The following is a 16787-nucleotide window of genomic DNA, read 5'->3' as shown; positions in this document are numbered from 1 at the left end:
TGGGAATAGTTTGAGGATGGCCCCTTCCTGTTCCAACATGACCACATACCAGTGCACAACGCAAGCTCCGTACAGACTTGGATGAGCGAGTGTGGTGTGGAAAAACTTAACTGCTCTGCACAGTCCTGACCTCAACACAAAAGAGCATTTTGAGATTAATTAGAGTGCAAACTGCAAGCCAGGCCTTCTCCTTCACAATCAGTGTCTGAACTCACAATTGTACTTCTGGAAGAATGGCCAAAATTCCCATAAACACACTCCTAGACCTTGTGGAAAGCCTTCCAAGAAGAGTTGAAGCTGTTATAGCTGCATAGGTTGGGCCGACATCCTATGTGTGTGAAGGCAGATATTTGCTTTATCTGTGTTATATGTATGCAATGTATGCAATATAGGGTACATTAAGGTTGGCCAGTCCAACAATCAATTAACATATTTGTGAAGGTGTGTGTGCAAAAGAGAAGTAGACAAAAAACATCCTATAAAAACAAAATATTTACATCTAATCCTGTAGTAACAGGTGGAAAGTCAGCCAAGGTTTAACTGGTATTTTTTTAATTGAAAGTTCTCCGGCGTGTTTTTCAATACTCATAATCTATAAATATAGATTTGGGGGAGGACTGAATGTGAATGCTGTGTAAGTAGTATTGATACAGAACAAGATTAATTGCTGTCAACTATTTTCATATACATGTTTATATCCATTTTTGGTTCATGTAAGCTCAGAATGAGCTGCAAAAGTGAAACACAGTGAAGCTGAAACACAAATTATGGATAAACTGCTAATCAATACAGAAAGAGGAGCTTTTTGCTAAAAATGCATTACTTTGGCTCCTGAAACGCTAACGTGTTCTTTTTAAAAGTGTCAAATCCCACTGTTACTCAAGAGCAGAGAAAATGTTTATTTCAGCAGCAGACTAGAATTTGGCAAGCAGAGAAGTATAATTTGGCTTAAAATCTGTAATGTGAAAAATGCTAATTTAGCCTAAATTAACAAAACTCGTGCTTTCAACTCATTAGTATTGGACACCTTTATAGGACCCCAACATACTTGAAGGCTGCCAGAAACATTACAGCACTGATAAAACAGAAATTAAAACCTTGACTGAAATTAGTTACAAACTTCTGACAATTACAATAGCTAAGCTAAAATAACTGATTCTATCCGTACTGCTCCAGGTAAAAACCCTGCTTAATATTTAATAAAATGAATCCTTTTTCTATATAGACATTTCCTTCAGCTATAGCTATTGTGCTGTTACTTTATACTTGCTTTACAAGCTCTGAAAATACCTGTGATTGCCCAAAGTCTCACATCATCAACTAGATTTTCTAAAACCGAAAGACACAGCCCATACACCACTCAGACCACTCGAATTAGCATAAGCTAAAGGGCCTTTTTCTTTCAGGGGCAATTGATGCCAAAAACATGTTTTCTAGCTATTTTCACTGTAGACAGAGCCATACCGATTGTTGTGGGTATCTATGCACTCATCTAATTACAGAAACAACACCATAAAGTTCATATATCCTGTTGATCATCCATTTAGCTGTATACTAACTTTATACATGTTCTCTATCATCATGATATTATTTACTTTTCTGACTGTATTCTGTTAAAATCTGTAGCAAATTCAGCTTAAGATGCGTTTAGGCTTACCATGGTTTGCTTGTCACAAAGCCTTAAGATGCAGAAGATGACACTAAATCTAACAACGAACAAAAGAGAGAGATCTAGTACTATTAATGTTAGTATTCAGTAAGAGTTGATTTAGTTTTGAGCTCACCAATTGGCCGTCTTGGATTTAATGATTGATTTTTACCTACTTATAGCTATATATTTATTGCTGTTATTCTTCTACAGCAGCGCACAGTGTGTTCACGTCTAATGAGTAGTCCAGGCATTTAGTGGAACTTTAGTTGGATATCTGTTCTGAGCGTGCGTAATTGGCACTCATGAGTGAAACTGACTAACTACTATACTCCCATTAAGTTTCAATATTGTAAATTACTTATAAATTAAGATATACCTTAAAGGCTTCCAATTCATTCACAGCATCAAAGAAGGTAACAGATGCCTGTGATGGCTATAATTATTTGAATCTTGCAAACATTACCCGTCAAATTTTTTTTTTTTTGCAATATTGTAAATGTTTTCATATGGTAAATGGCCTGTATTTGTATAGCGCTTTTACTAGTCCCCCCTAGGAACCCCAAAGCACTTTACACACCCAGTCATCCACCCATTCACACACACTGGTGGAGGCAAGCTACAGTTGTAGCCACAGCTGCCCGGGGGCAGACTGACAGAAACGAGGTTGCCATATTGCGCCATCGGCCCTTCTGGCCAACACCAGTAGGCGGAGTGTCTTGCCCAAGGACACAACGACCGAGACTGGCCGAGCCGGGGCTCGAACCGGCAACCTTCCGATTACAAGGCGAACTCCCAACTCTTGAGCCCCGATCGCCCCAGCATAGTATTGGTAAAGTCTGTTTCACATTTAATTTTAATGTTAAAACAGAAATCCATTAATCACAGAATAACAACTATGAAGACTTTGAACTACATCTATTCCTTCCTTTTGTTCTGCTTCACTTTCATTAGAAGTAATGCTAAAATCTGTCAGCAAATCTGAGCTCAATTGTGCAGGAATGTACTGAAATGAGGCTTTTATAGCCATTTATCTTATCTCCCAGTTCCTACAGAGGTTTTTAAAGTCTTGTGCTGTGCATAATACCTGACCTGTCGATCTGATCCATTCAGCTGAGGACAAATTGTGATTAAAATAACTTCAATTCATTAGCTACTTATTTGGAATGCACTGTAATGTCCTTTTGGAAAGACATGGCTTTAACGTGTCCAAAAATACCTAAAATTCTTTAGATAAGTGACTACTGGCAGCTCTGTCTTACACTGTAATTTTAAAATGGCACAATGATTTATTCCCCACTAAGCATAAGGCCATCACTTTGCCGCATATGACATTATTGCTCATTCAAGGCTGTCTGGGGAGAAATTATGATGCCTTATGATGTTCTATGAATTAAACCCATAGAAGTGATGCAGGGCTGACGTTAAATTCAAAGCACAATGAAAAAAATTATTCTCCAGGATATCTGAAGTCTGAAGTTCAATGCTTGTCTTTGGATATTTGCTGCTTTTTGACTGGTTTTCAGTGCAGTCCTTGTAACCGACCATTTTCAGAAGAATGTTTTCCTTGCTTGTTAAGCCACTTACAAAACTGACCTATGAATTGTTCAAGAAAAATAACCTAACTCAAGTCGGTGTGCTTTGTCTGCACATAACAAAAAACATAGCAAAGTACCAATTGGGAACTTTGTTAATAGCAGCCTGCTGCAAAAAACACATTTTGTCCCCCTTTCATTAGCTGAACCCATGAGAAATGGCAAGAGGATAACAATGTTTGACAGCCATAAAATAGTATTTTTGAATACTCAAGCCTCATCAGAAATGGTCTCAGTTGGATGGTGCCTGTCAAGAAGCCATTCTTAAGGAAAGGAAATAGCCTGAGCTATACCAAATACCACAATAAATGGAAGAAGAATCCAAATTTGAACATTTTGGCTGAATATGTACAGAAGAAGTCAGGAGAGAAGTACAACGGCGAATGTCTACAACTATATGTAAAACACAGTGGAGGCTCTGTCATGGTTTGTGGCTGCTTTCAGCCAGTGATGATGGTGATCTTGTGAAAACTGGCAGAATTATGATTGTAGAAAAATGACATCAGATTTTAATCCACCGTGTAATACCATCTAGAAAATGTCAGATTGGCAATGTTTTTTTTCAGCATACTGCCAATGCAGTAAAGGCATATCTGGATAGAAAATGCACGCAATGAAACACTGTGAACATCCAGCCCCAGCCCCCACCCAGATATTACTAGAGCAGCGTGGGATCGTCTTGGCAGTGAACACAAAAAAGGCAGACAAAATCTGAAGAAGAGCTTCGGAATATCCTTCAAGAATCTATTTCTAAAGACTACTTGAAGAAATGAGAAGAAAGTTTGTCTAACAGAGTTTCAGAATCAGAATCAGAATACTTTATTAATCCCAAAGAAAATTATTAGGATATACTGAAAAAACAAGGTGGCGATACCAAATATTGACTTTCAAGCTCATTAGTCTTGTACCAACTTTGTTTTAGCCATATATATTGTATTCCCTTGTATGATTGCATGTTTCAATAAACTACAGCACCAAGTTCCCATTTTTCAAGGAAAACATAAAGAAACAAAGGGTAGCTCAAGAATAGTGAATAGTGCTGTACATGTTTTCAATGTGGTCTGATGATCATTATAAGTGACAGAAAATTCTCCCCCATTAAACGTAAACTCTCCTGCTATGTTGAAAAAAAAAATCCTTCAGTATTTTTTTTTTCATTTCAGTTGTAGTCGGTGAGTTAAATTCAGATCTTTACATTGAAATAAAGAGTACACCTAGGAGAAATATGTAAACTACTTCTAAAACCAGATTAAGGTTCCAAAGTGTTCAGCAGGGACAAGCCAAGTGTGCTATTCAGAGAACGCACATTAAAATGATAAATTGCCAAGTGCACATGTTACCATTTTGTTTTTCTCATTTACTCTTCACTGTTGAGATGGTCATAAAAGCACTGCAGCTTCGAGCTGTACATTACCATATAATAATGCTGCTAAACTGCTGTGGGAATTCGTTTTAATGGGCAAGAAAACAGTTTTCCAGTAAAGTCCTACATCCAAACTACTGATAACTATAAGAATGGACTGCAGTAATAAAGCAATCACTGGCCAAATAGCTGACCCTGGAGACTTGGCTGTGGCATTTGTGTTACTCATTATAGCAACTCTGACAGTAAAAGCAATCATAGCAGCAAAACTTCACTCTCTAATCATTTCAGTAGCTTTTCAAATATTTTAAAAATTAACATTTTGCTTGGAAAATGATTTTTTTTTTCATTTTAAAGATATGAGCAACACTTGTTATGTACACTTATTTAAAGCAACATTTTTTCAATATTTCTCTTCTCATAACACGTACACATGCACATGACAATACCATACATAATGTAAACATGTCAGGTGATAGGATAACAGTGAAAAACATTAACACAGCCCGCTCTGCATTCACGCTTAATTCCTGTTCAAACTAAAATGAGAGAAAATATTATCAGTGTTGTCGTAAACAAAAGTACAAATCCCTGCTGTTATGGCAGTCATACTGAGAGACTTCTGATGTTTCACAGTCATTTCCATTCCACAGCCAGCATTTGCATTTGTTTGATTTCCAGCAGCAGTCTGCAATGCCTCTTTGTGCAACAATACAGACACAAATAAATTAAGATCCGTCCTTCCTGGCAGAGATTATTTATCTCCCTACTCAAGCTGTCTGAACTTCGAAAACACAGCTTCAAGTTATTCATTGCTATTCCCATACTCATCGCCCACTGCCTTGACAGTAAAGACTACAGTCGTCTCCACGCCTGTGCATGTTTTTGTAAAATAAAGGTCTTATACAACTGCTAATAAAGAATTTGTTTTGCTTGCTTTGGTGTGCAGATGCCGCATAAATCAATTGTAATGTAATGCATGCCTATAGCTATAACCCCACCACTAATCCTTCTGCAGAAAATCAATTTTTCACTTTGGCCTTAGCTGCCCTTAGGAAGACAAATCACAAAACTAGTCAAACCAGCGATCAGAATCAAACAGACTGGATTCAGACAGAGGATGGTATAATGCCTCTTGTACAATCAGTAACAAGTCACTGCCTCAATGCCATGCCATTTCATTCTCATCACCCTCTTAAAAGACAAACATTGTGTAATTAGGATGATTAAGACGAGCAGAGACTAAAGGCCAACAGTGTTAACATAGCTTGAGATAATAAAAGGATTAGGGGTGATTCACTTAGAGAAGCTTATTGGGTTTTTAAAATAGAAAACAGGAATTCATTAGTAAATGTGATTGACAGTTGAAAAATCTGTGAATTTAACAGCGGAGAAAATAAAACTGCGATTAACATAGCAGGCCTTGTTGAAGAGCAAAGGCTGGAAGTCACTTATAATGTCACAAAGTCATCTGCAAAAAAAAAAAGAAAGAAAAAAAACACTTTTAGGAAAACAGCGAGCAGATCTGCAGCAAGCAGATGAGCACTGACCCAAACTGACCCACTTCTTCCTGATTTATGGTTTATGGTCCCTCAGCAGACACAGCTTTGTTGTGGGGGGTCATAAATCTCCCGCACCTCAGAGCTGATCAGCTGACCCTCCAATCCTGGCAGCCGTCCCCTGCTCACAGGCCTGTCCTCCGGTCGCAGCCCAGCTCTCAACACAAAGCAGAAATCACCCGAGCCACAAGCGCAGGCAGTTAATCACCATGAGCCGACAATAGTATGAAATAGAGTCAAGCAGGCCAGGAAGGCAATTCATTGCTATTGCTAAAGGACTCGGCGAGACAGCAGAGGTTTACCTGTTTGGTAACTTCAGCAAAGTTAAATGAAGTTTTCGATGTATGGAATGAGCCAGTACAGGTCAGGGTAAGAGGGGCTGAGCTTGAGGTACATGAAGAAACCTCACTGGAACGACAAGGCAAATATGACGCGATGATACAGCTTTGTATTTATGCCTCCAGCCATGTTTGCAGAGGTAAATGTTGGACGTAAAATAAGGCATCTTAATTAATTTGATGAACAGAGCACATGACTCTGAGACTAAAAACTTGGGTCATCAAACACTGCACAGCGCAGCACGACCATGCAGGTTAACTGTTGCAGCATGGAAAGCACCATATGTCTCAGATGACTTATTACGTCTGGATCAGACATAATGACATCTTGGCAATGTCAGTGGCAAAACAGGAAAAAACAAAAGGAAAATACAGAGTGGAGGAGCAGAATATTGAACACCACAGGAACATCAGGGATTTTAATTTGAAAGGGAGCAGAGGCACAGTGTGAGATAGAGACACACAGCCAGAGAGCACTCGGATATTCCTCTGTTAAGACAACGAGACTGGGAATAACATACATATGGAGCAGCACCATCATGAAAATAATCAGCACACACTCACCTGCCTAAACCATGTAACTGCACCTGTGCACTCAGTCATTCCTACCGTGTTTGTATCGTGAGGGAGCTCTGCTGGTGCTCTGTGCACGCCACCAGTCTAAATGATCTCCATGATTCATGCGGGAACAGATAATTGGCGTTCAGAAAAGTGGGATAAACACTCATTGTAATGGCAGTGAGTAGCCTGGCAATAATTTTGTGTTCTCACTTCTGCACGTGGACATTCTTTCTTTCATTATTCTGTTCCATCCCCCCCTCCAGTCTGTCTCCTGACTAGCTCAAGAGCCCTCACCCACACTCCAAAAGTCCCACCACACCTTCCTCTTTATCCCTTAAAGCCTTACTCTCCTCTCTCCTCGTCAAGGTGTCACTAACAGCTTCTGCAAACCATGGCTTCTTATTGGTTCATTCCACTTTATTCTCCTCCGGTCTCCTGTTTTGCTGTCTTAAAGGAACAATGTATTCACACCCCCTCAACCCTGCCCCCTCTCTGTTTTTGCAGCTCACAAAGTGTGTCATGATGAGAAGTGTTGGGCAAAACTAATTACAGTTTAGGGGTTGAAGCAGCGGGACAGACATCCATAATTCATGAGCTCAATTTAAAGGGTGACGGCAGATGTGTACCTAAAGTAGCGAAGCTTGCAGAAGGAGCAATATTAGGTTTTCTTAGAGACACCCTGTTGACACTGTGTATGTGTGTGCGTATCTGGAGATATACACGGCATAAATGAAAGGCTATCGAGTAATCTCCCGCATTTATCAGTCTTTTGGCAACTGAACAAATCTGTCAGCATCAAGAGGTCTGGAGGTATGTGTGGCCTGTAACTGGCTCAAACAGGGAAATCATATTTTTCAAAAAAGAGACAAGTAAGCAGTTAAATAGCAGTGTGATTGGTAGAACAGCTCTTACGTAAAGGAAATGTGTCCATTTATGATTTCTTCATCAAATCTTCTTTCCACAAAAACAATATATTGTTCGTATATCAGTCATTAGGCATAATAATAAAAGGTAAATCAGTGATTTTTAATGTAATCCTCAGATCAAAAATAACAGAAGTTATTGATTTGATTTGTTCTTAAGGTTTGATGTGTTCAAGTCATTCAAGTATCCTTCCAACCATTAGATGCACTTCTTTTTTGTTTTAAATTGCTGTGTAAAGAATATGACATGTAAACCACTCCCCTGGTGCTGGGCATGTTTAAACACATTTTCTATTTTGGTTTAGGCCCTAAATACTAAGGGTAATCTTCAAAACATCAAGTTTTCCAACCAGCGTCATCACAGTTGGATATTTATTTAAATCCAGCAATGTAATCTCACTGAATAGGGATGTAGAGGCCAGCTCTTTAATCCCTTAAAATTTACCCTTTAAGGACTGAAAATATTTTGTTTGTTGGACAGTGAAAGTAGTGCACAGTGGTACATAGTGACTGATGTTATTAAATGTTGTTACTTAGTAATGAACTAGTGTTACAATGCTAATTGTTCTATTAAATGGGAAAAAGAAATCAAATATATCAAATTCAAACGGCTTCAGGTGTCATTGTCAATTACATTGCTAAAGACTTGATGTCAAATATAACTGTGTAACAATCACCTACTAAATGTATTTATTTGTAAAGCTCCTTTTGGTTGCTCCCTGGTCACCACAGCGAGTGACTTCACATGTTTTAATTTGGGTTTGAGATATCCTTCCTAACACAACCCCAAAAGGGAATTTGTGCCTCGAACCAGCGACCTGTATTATTCAAATTATTCTGTTAGAAATGTGTCAAAATATTTTAGGAAGATTTACAGAAGCACATTATGAACCAAATCCAGCAGAAGTCTTCAGACTTACACATACTGTCTGAACACCTGTGTTACCTGAAATTACACTGATAAATTAGTGATGGCAACGAACAGCTTCAATCGCAGGTGCATCAACTGTGCTATTTGAATTTCCTTCCCAAGGCACCTTGTGCATATGCTGAGTTTTGCAGTTTGCTCCTTTTGTCAATCTGAGCTTTTAGTGAGCAGCTTTTAATAGCTCACTCAGACCTATTAACTGAAAATACCAGCACATGCAGCCACTTCTTCAGTCATTTATTTGGTAATCCTTGTGACCCTATTAGGAGAAAATCTACAAGCAGTTCATAAAAGCTTTAGTGTGTCCTGGAATGTGTTTTGCATAACACCTGCATAAACTGGCAGCATTTGTATATAAATGATTCACTCGGAATATTAAAAAAACAAGCTGGCCCACGATACTTTTTACCACTTTAAAGTGGTAAAAAGTAAAGCAAAACTTCTTAGGACAAAATTAACCAATCAAACTCAACTTTAAAATATTTACCTCGGTTGAATTTCCAAACAGAAATGTATAGCAATGAAACTATTTTAGGATAAATAAACAAATAAATCAAGAAGACAGGCAGCGTCAGTTGCCTTCAGGTCCACATCTGCACTGTCAACGTTAGTGCACCTACTCTTGCTGATCAAAGCTGCTTGTGTCTTCATCAGCAGCTGGTGTGAAGTTTTTCAAAAAAGGAATGGCAATATGGCATGGTTATGCAACCTATTTCAACCAGCACTCCACCCTATTTTCCAAACAAACACAGCTTGCCTTTGGTCTTATTTCATTGTCATTGATGCATATTTCATAAGGGAATTCACTGTCTTGCTTTGATTCTTCGGCACTTCGGTGCTGCTGTCTAGCAATACATTAGTGCCCATTATCATCTCTACAGTCTTTATCAGAGATAGCAAGAAGTCTCTTACAACTCTAATACACTGTATATTACATCTCAGCTCTGCTCTCTAAAATGCTCTCTAACTGTTAGGATAAAACACACCGCTAAAGTAATTTCATACACTTTAAACAGAACTGATGCATTTAAAAAATGAATATTTAGAGACATGTGACAAAGTAAGTACATGAAATTGCTGACTAACCTGAAAAAATAATTTAGCTATGTGCAATATTTAAAGTCTTTCGTGCTTGTGCTACACATTTTAACATCCCCCACAAGAGGTACGATGTTGACTAGAAAATGTCATAATCTTACATCGTTAATGTGCTTAGAATGATTATATCCCTAAAAGAAATTGTACACTTCTTGATCAATTTCAACTTTAGGAAAGAAGACCTCACATATTAAAATAGTTTCTGGTCCACAGCAAACATGTCTAATGTTGTTGTGACAGAAAGTCTCTGTGCTCATTCCATTTAGAACACATTACTTAAAAAAAACCTTTTACTGGCACCCATGCATATCTTCGTTGTGAATGTTTGGTAACAATAACAGTAGCAGAGTGCCTACAGAATAGTTTGCCCTTGAAACGACTGAGGTTCCACTTCTGAACAAACTAGCAGTTGTTTGAAAATTGTAGATGATGTTCCCCACAGTGTAATGCTTCATACTGAGATCTTTTTTAAGCCGCTTTCCAGACTCCTTGGTATTCACATCCTTTTATGAAGCAAGCGTTGGGTGTAATCACATTCTTCAGTAAAGCAGTAATGTAATGCATTAATGTACAAAATTTACTAATTACACTACAGTTACAATTTGTTACTTGCATTAGAAAAGCTTCTCAGTTACCTGCATGATGGATGCATAGAAAGCAAAAAAACATCAAACAAAGTTGCCTTTTTCATTCTGCTTCAATCACCTGATTTCATTTCATGTGCAGGACGGGGGTAATAGTGGGGTGGTCTACAGTTTTTCAGGAGTGGAAATATGGACATTACTTTTACTTTCATTGCACAAAAGCACAACAGCACAATGATAAAGGGCAAACAGCATTAAGGGTGGAAGCAACTGCATTGTCCTGCAATCATAACTTGAGCTCTTTGCAAGCATATGCACAGACAGTACGCTAACATACTAGCCAAGCTAGCCAAGAGCGCAAAGTGATAATAAAGCTATGTGAATGCTGACCCCAGTTCAGCAGCCAGAGCCACAACTTCAACAGGTAACAAAGGCAGTGATGAGCAGTGAGGGTTACATGTTTTGGGTTCATACGTAAACACTACTATCATTAGGATGGGAATCTGTGTTGTTGTGGCGAACTGTTGCCTTGGGTTTATACTGTTAAATGATAATTGGGAGACAATGCACTCCAGGTTATTTTTATTGATTTGATGAGTATAAGAGTATGGTTAGTCATTGCATCAGATTTTTAATATGCACAGTTTTCATTAGAATTAAATGTTTTATACATTATGGTACTACAAGCCAAACCCAATAGGCTGTATAACAGAATTACAAAGAGGCACTGTTGGGTGATGACTATATTCCAAACACAACAGATAAATCCTTAAAGAAAATTTTGGTATTTCTTGTTTTGGGGCCAAAGTTTGTAAATTGCTAATAGGATATTGAACCAGTATTGATTGCTATATTTGCCACAATTTTGAAAAAGAGTAGCCACATGCAATTTGTTTTTTACTCTAACTTGACTTTACTGTAGTCCCTCTACACACACACACACACACACACACATATACACATACACACACACAGATATATGTATATATATATATACACACATATATATATATATATATATATATATATATATATATATATATATATATATATATATATATATACCTTTCCACTTCTCTTTGCAGAGAGCTTTTGGCTCTCTGCAACTCTCTAACTCACATTTAGCTTGTTGTCTTGTTGTCTTCCTGCAACAACTCACCTCCTGTGAGATTTCAGAGCAAGACTTCTACATGAGCTTGACTTCTGAAATATGTTAGACAGATCTCTGTAGTAATGCTTTCCATAATATTGACGTTTTGGCTCAACAATCTGAGTCCGTCACTGCAAAAAACACGTACTTTTACTTTGACATGGACAGCTGTTCCATGGGATTACACTGACAGGACGCAATATAGAACCAATTCCAAAGGTTTTTTGGTCCATGTAATATATTAGACCATGAAAAATGCCAAAAAATGGGCCTAGTTTTAGAAATACCTAAATTTTCCTATAAAAAGAATAGTCTATCTTCATTAATCTAAATCCAGCAATAAACTGTGAGCATGACTCTTCTTGGCCACCACTGGGCCAGAAGTCACATTATAATAAATGAGCAGCACAAGGAGAAAAACTGCAGGAAAATAGTTGTAGACAGGACAAAGGCAAAGAACACTTCACTGAGTTTTGGGTCAATCTCCAAACATAAGACTTAATTCAGCTAATAGGTATAAGTATTTTTCCTGGTATGGATTTAATAAGCTGTTCTTGCTTGAACTATTTTGTAGCTCAGTACTGTCACATTAAAGCTGACTCTTTCTGCTATGGTGGAAAAAATTTTTAACACATGTAACCGCAAGTGGATTCGATTCAAATAGCTTTAATTTGTTTGGGACTTTTTATGTCATGCAACTTAAATACATCTATCCAAGTCCTGTACAATTTAAAATAAAACGTCCTTTTTGAATTTTGCATTTAACTCCAGGAACAGCTGCCAACATTTAAGGTGAATTCAATTAAACACTCTGATATAAAAACAAAACAAAGAAAACATTATGCTGAGCACATGGGGCTGAATATTATACCCACTGCCAGAGACCCCTCCTCTCCTCTCTTAATAAACATGATATTCAAGCTTTGCATCACAATGCTCACTGAACCGGTTAAGCACTTGACAGCAACATCAGTGCATCTCTGAGTGTATGAATATACAGTCTGGATTCATGCCTGGAGTGTTTCATCTCCTTCCTGTGCTAATCTTGGCATCGATGTAAAGCATGCTGTAAGTAAAGTCCATTTTTTCACTCATTCAGCCAGCCAGGAAACCAGTCAGCAACTCAGTCATTCAGTCATTGCACTGACATTAAGATTTTTCTTCACAGCAACTGAACATATACCAGAGCTAAGATCCCACTATCACTGAAGCAGCCTTCATACTCCAACGCTTACGCCTCACATCCTTCATGTCACAGCAAAGCTCAGTGGCTGTCCAATAGATTCGAGCTGCCCGGAAATTCATGACCTGCGCCACCTCAGAAAATCAACATGGTAAGTCACTAGGGGGAATAGTATGGTCAGGAGGCAGACTAACAATTATTTATGGCATTTGTCTAACCTTTCACGGATAAATCAAGTGAGTGGCTGCCCAGACTATCTGAGTGGATGCTGTGGCAATTTTCAATGTCTCCAGACAGCTAAAAGTTCAGTGCATCTTACACAGGGATAAAGTAACTCTTTTAAAAATCTAATTAACGCCTCTTTTATTTTGGAAGCTGAAAACAGTCTAACGATAGGAGGGATATCCTCACAGCATTTTCAGTTGCGCTTGCCAGTTCTAGAAAATTCTCAAATAAGCTACAGTAAGAGTGAAGTTATACTGACAATGTTTGGAAAAAAAAACAGCTGAGAATGGATTCAAGTGTAAATGTCTTACTAGGATGGACACTTCCATCTTCACTACATAGAACGTCTGTATTAACTGTGGCAGGGCAACAGAAATAAGCCTGCATGTAATTCCATTCAGAAAGCAGAAAGGATTAGAGCATTTTAGGTTTACGTTCTGCCTGAGCACACAGTTTCTCTATCCTTTTAAAGAAGTATGACTTTATTTAAATTGCTTGGACAGTAAAAATGAATGTAAAAGCATGACTCATTTTTTTTAGGAGTCTAGTAATTTTTTAAACTGGTGGAGGCGGAGGAGTGGAGCAGGTGGGGGGGGGGGTGGGGGGGGTGTAGTTCCATTGTTGGTTCTAGCCAGACTTCTACTCCATGCTCACACTTAAGAGTGAGATTTGCCTAGTATTACTGTACCAAACAGGGCAGTGTAAAGTTTAGGTTCATGAAGTCTACATGTACTAGGCTTGAACAGTGGGTCAGTGACCAGTCAGACATCTTATGTAAATGTATGTACACTGTGATTTGTATTTGATGTCTTCTGTGGAGTTGGCCATGTCTCTTCTGCTGCCTTCTGGTTGACAGTGTTTTTTTATTTTATTTTATTTTCGTGCTGATAACAGTTGCAACATTATACACTGAATAATCAGAAATGTCCTACTTCACATATTTACACTGAGGAATGGGGCAATCAGAAGCAGCATCTCCTACAGTATGTAAGTGGATAATTTCTTCATTTATTTATTTTTCTTTTTAATGTCATGATGAAGTGATGAAGTGTTCTAACTATTTTGTTGTTGTTGTTGTTCCATATATCTAATTCAAAGCCTACACACATGACCAAAGATGCCTTGTTAAAGCTGGGAGAAGCAATATGTTATTCAAGAGGCCTTAGAGAGAAGTCGACTCTCTCTCCTCCTTTGGGCTCTACTTTCAGACTTGAGGAAAAATGTAGTGTCAGGCTGGCCAATTACAGGTCTTTTCAGACCAGATCAGATGAGTAAAATAAAGAAGTATAAAGAATACAAATGGAATAAAGATAGTCGCACACTGGGTTGAACATTCTGTGAAGCCAATTGCATCGGCTTTATTTTCACATTCATTAGACATGCTTGTTTGATGGGAGGGATTTAGAAGAGAGGTGTCTATATATGAATTATATATATATATGTGTACACACATTGGGGTTTTGTTCATTTTTACTGTAGCTTTAAACTGAAAGCTATTTATAGCACAAGTTTTATACTGGTTTTTGTGCGTCTCTTCAGTTTTTCTGTAAAAATGAATTCATTCCAAATACCAGTGATTTCACAAAGTGCTGTGGTAACAAGCTGCAGCTCATAGTGGGAGACTCGCCCCTCTGTGACCCCTAATGAGCCAGCAGCCTCCCGCCAGAGGAAGCCCGAGCCGCTGCTCTTGTAATGAGCTGCTGTTTTGCTACAGGCCTTTCAGATGAGCCATGGAGCTGTCATTCGCACCGCAGGCCATGAACAACTCTAGCAGATGATGCAATTCTTTGATGACTTTAAGGACAATGCATGCCTTTGGTGAAGCCTTACTGTTAGAGTTTTAATTCAGCCTTTCAGAAGTGCAATCACATCTTGTGTTTTTCTTATTGTGGATATCATAGTATGGGACAAAGTTGTTCATGCTTTGAAATAATACACTCATATTCATATTTATTGCTCCTTTTGTTGAGTTATATTATTCAGGTGATGCAAATGCTGTTTTGATTTGCAGAACAGTTTCAGCCAATTAAAATGTAATTATATAACCTACTGAATACTACAGTTACACAATGACTAAGTCTTTAAAATGTGCAGAAGTTTACAAGAAGACACACAAAAGAAATTGTCCAAACTTCTTAGTTTGGTCAGAAAATAGTCCAAAGACATTTAATTTATAATAATAATTTGTTTTTGGGTTTTTGTTGTTGTTGTTTTTTTTACAAAAATACCAAACCTTCATAACAACAAGCCTTTTCTAGAAGATTTTTACATTTTTTTTGAACAATTTAAAACGTGCTTGATATTCCAATAGATGGCTATGGTTTATTAACCTAATATCAATATTACCGAATCCTGAGCCATGATCTTTTAAATATGGCACAGCCCGAAGCTATGACATCGCATGTCACGGATGTTTATGTGGCGGTTTGAGAAATGATTTCTTTAGATTAAAAAAAATAATAATAAAATAAAAGCCTCCCACAGCGTGTTTTAAGACAGTTAAAGATGTGAACTCCTTCCCTCTGGTGCTGCCTGGTTGCTAGGCTGGATAGAAATTGCACACACGCTCTCCGAGTGTGACTTATTGCATTTTTGATGTTATCAGACACGCAACCCCACATGCTGTGACGCCTGTGCAGCGAGGGAGGCTGTAATGTGCAAAAGTTATGACTTGGTCCGCATCTCGGTGACATGCTGTGTAGAGCTTGATAAGAACCAGAACAAGCGTGCTGGTACAGTTATCAGTGCACCCACTTTGCCTTACCTTCATCATCCGTCACCTCAACTAGATATCAAACCACCCAACATCCCACAAACATGACATCTTCACTCACCTCCACACCGGCAGACTCTACCGTAGACCGAAGGCAGGTGTCAGCTAAGGCTCTGCACAGCCAACGATCTCTTTGTTTTTCTCTCTGTTTCTCTCTTATCTTCTGATGGTTAGACTGGCGCGGACACCGGCTCCGATGCGCTTCGCAATCTCCTACGACAGAGCCCAGGGAGGCGGGCAGGCACCGTAAGAAATTTCTCTAACGACCGATGGACATTTGTTTTTTCTCTCACACAGTTTGATATTCTCTTTTAGCTCTAGTAAAAGACAAACTTTGCCAATTTCGAAGGTTATTTCTAAGCATAAAACATAACACATCCCTAAGGTACCGCTGCGCTCCGGTCTGCTCTCTCCTCAGCTCCTCCCGGCAGCAGGCGGACAGGAGGGCGGTGCGACTGGGTTCGTGCGCTCCAGCGGTGCATGCGTGGCACGAACGCTCCAGGATTCAGCCGTTATCGCAAGACAGAGTGCATGTGTCCTATTCAAAATGCACCGATTATGAGACATACCTCACAGGCTATAACTCTCGGGTCCAGGGGCGCTGATAACATTTTAGGAGATCCCATCTCTGATCCAACAGAGATGAGGAGAAGTTTAACAAATAACAGCAATTTCCTTAGAAACCCTCTACATGCTGTAGAATGCGCCAGGTTAGAGAAGAAATCGTTAACCAAAGTTAGAGCCATATTGCTCTATGTGAAAAAAATCAATTCAGATCTCATTTGATAGTGACCTCTCAGAAATAACCAAAAGACCCTGAGCCCTAGATTGGAAAGCACTATCTTTTGCCATTTTCCAT

The 16787-nt window shown here is 38.6% G+C and overlaps 1 protein-coding gene across 9 annotated transcripts in view; it reads right to left on the bottom strand.

Annotated features, from left to right (window-relative positions):
* The window catches only part of LOC146515035 (alpha-1,3-mannosyl-glycoprotein 4-beta-N-acetylglucosaminyltransferase C-like), a 114992-nt gene extending 98423 nt beyond the window's left edge, over positions 1 to 16569 (bottom strand). For all 9 annotated transcript variants that reach the window (XR_014874973.1, XR_014874974.1, XM_085165620.1 and 6 more), the window contains exon 1: positions 15990 to 16569. The gene's annotated coding sequence lies outside the window, so the exon portion shown is untranslated. The remainder of the gene's footprint in view (positions 1 to 15989) is intronic.
* Between the last annotated feature and the right edge of the window lie 218 nt (positions 16570 to 16787).

This window comes from Neolamprologus multifasciatus, chromosome 7 (genome assembly GCF_963576455.1).
Source record: "Neolamprologus multifasciatus chromosome 7, fNeoMul1.2, whole genome shotgun sequence".
Lineage (NCBI taxonomy): Eukaryota > Metazoa > Chordata > Actinopteri > Cichliformes > Cichlidae > Neolamprologus > Neolamprologus multifasciatus.
Note: the sequence above shows the minus strand (reverse complement) of the source record. Positions and strands in the feature narration are given on the sequence as shown.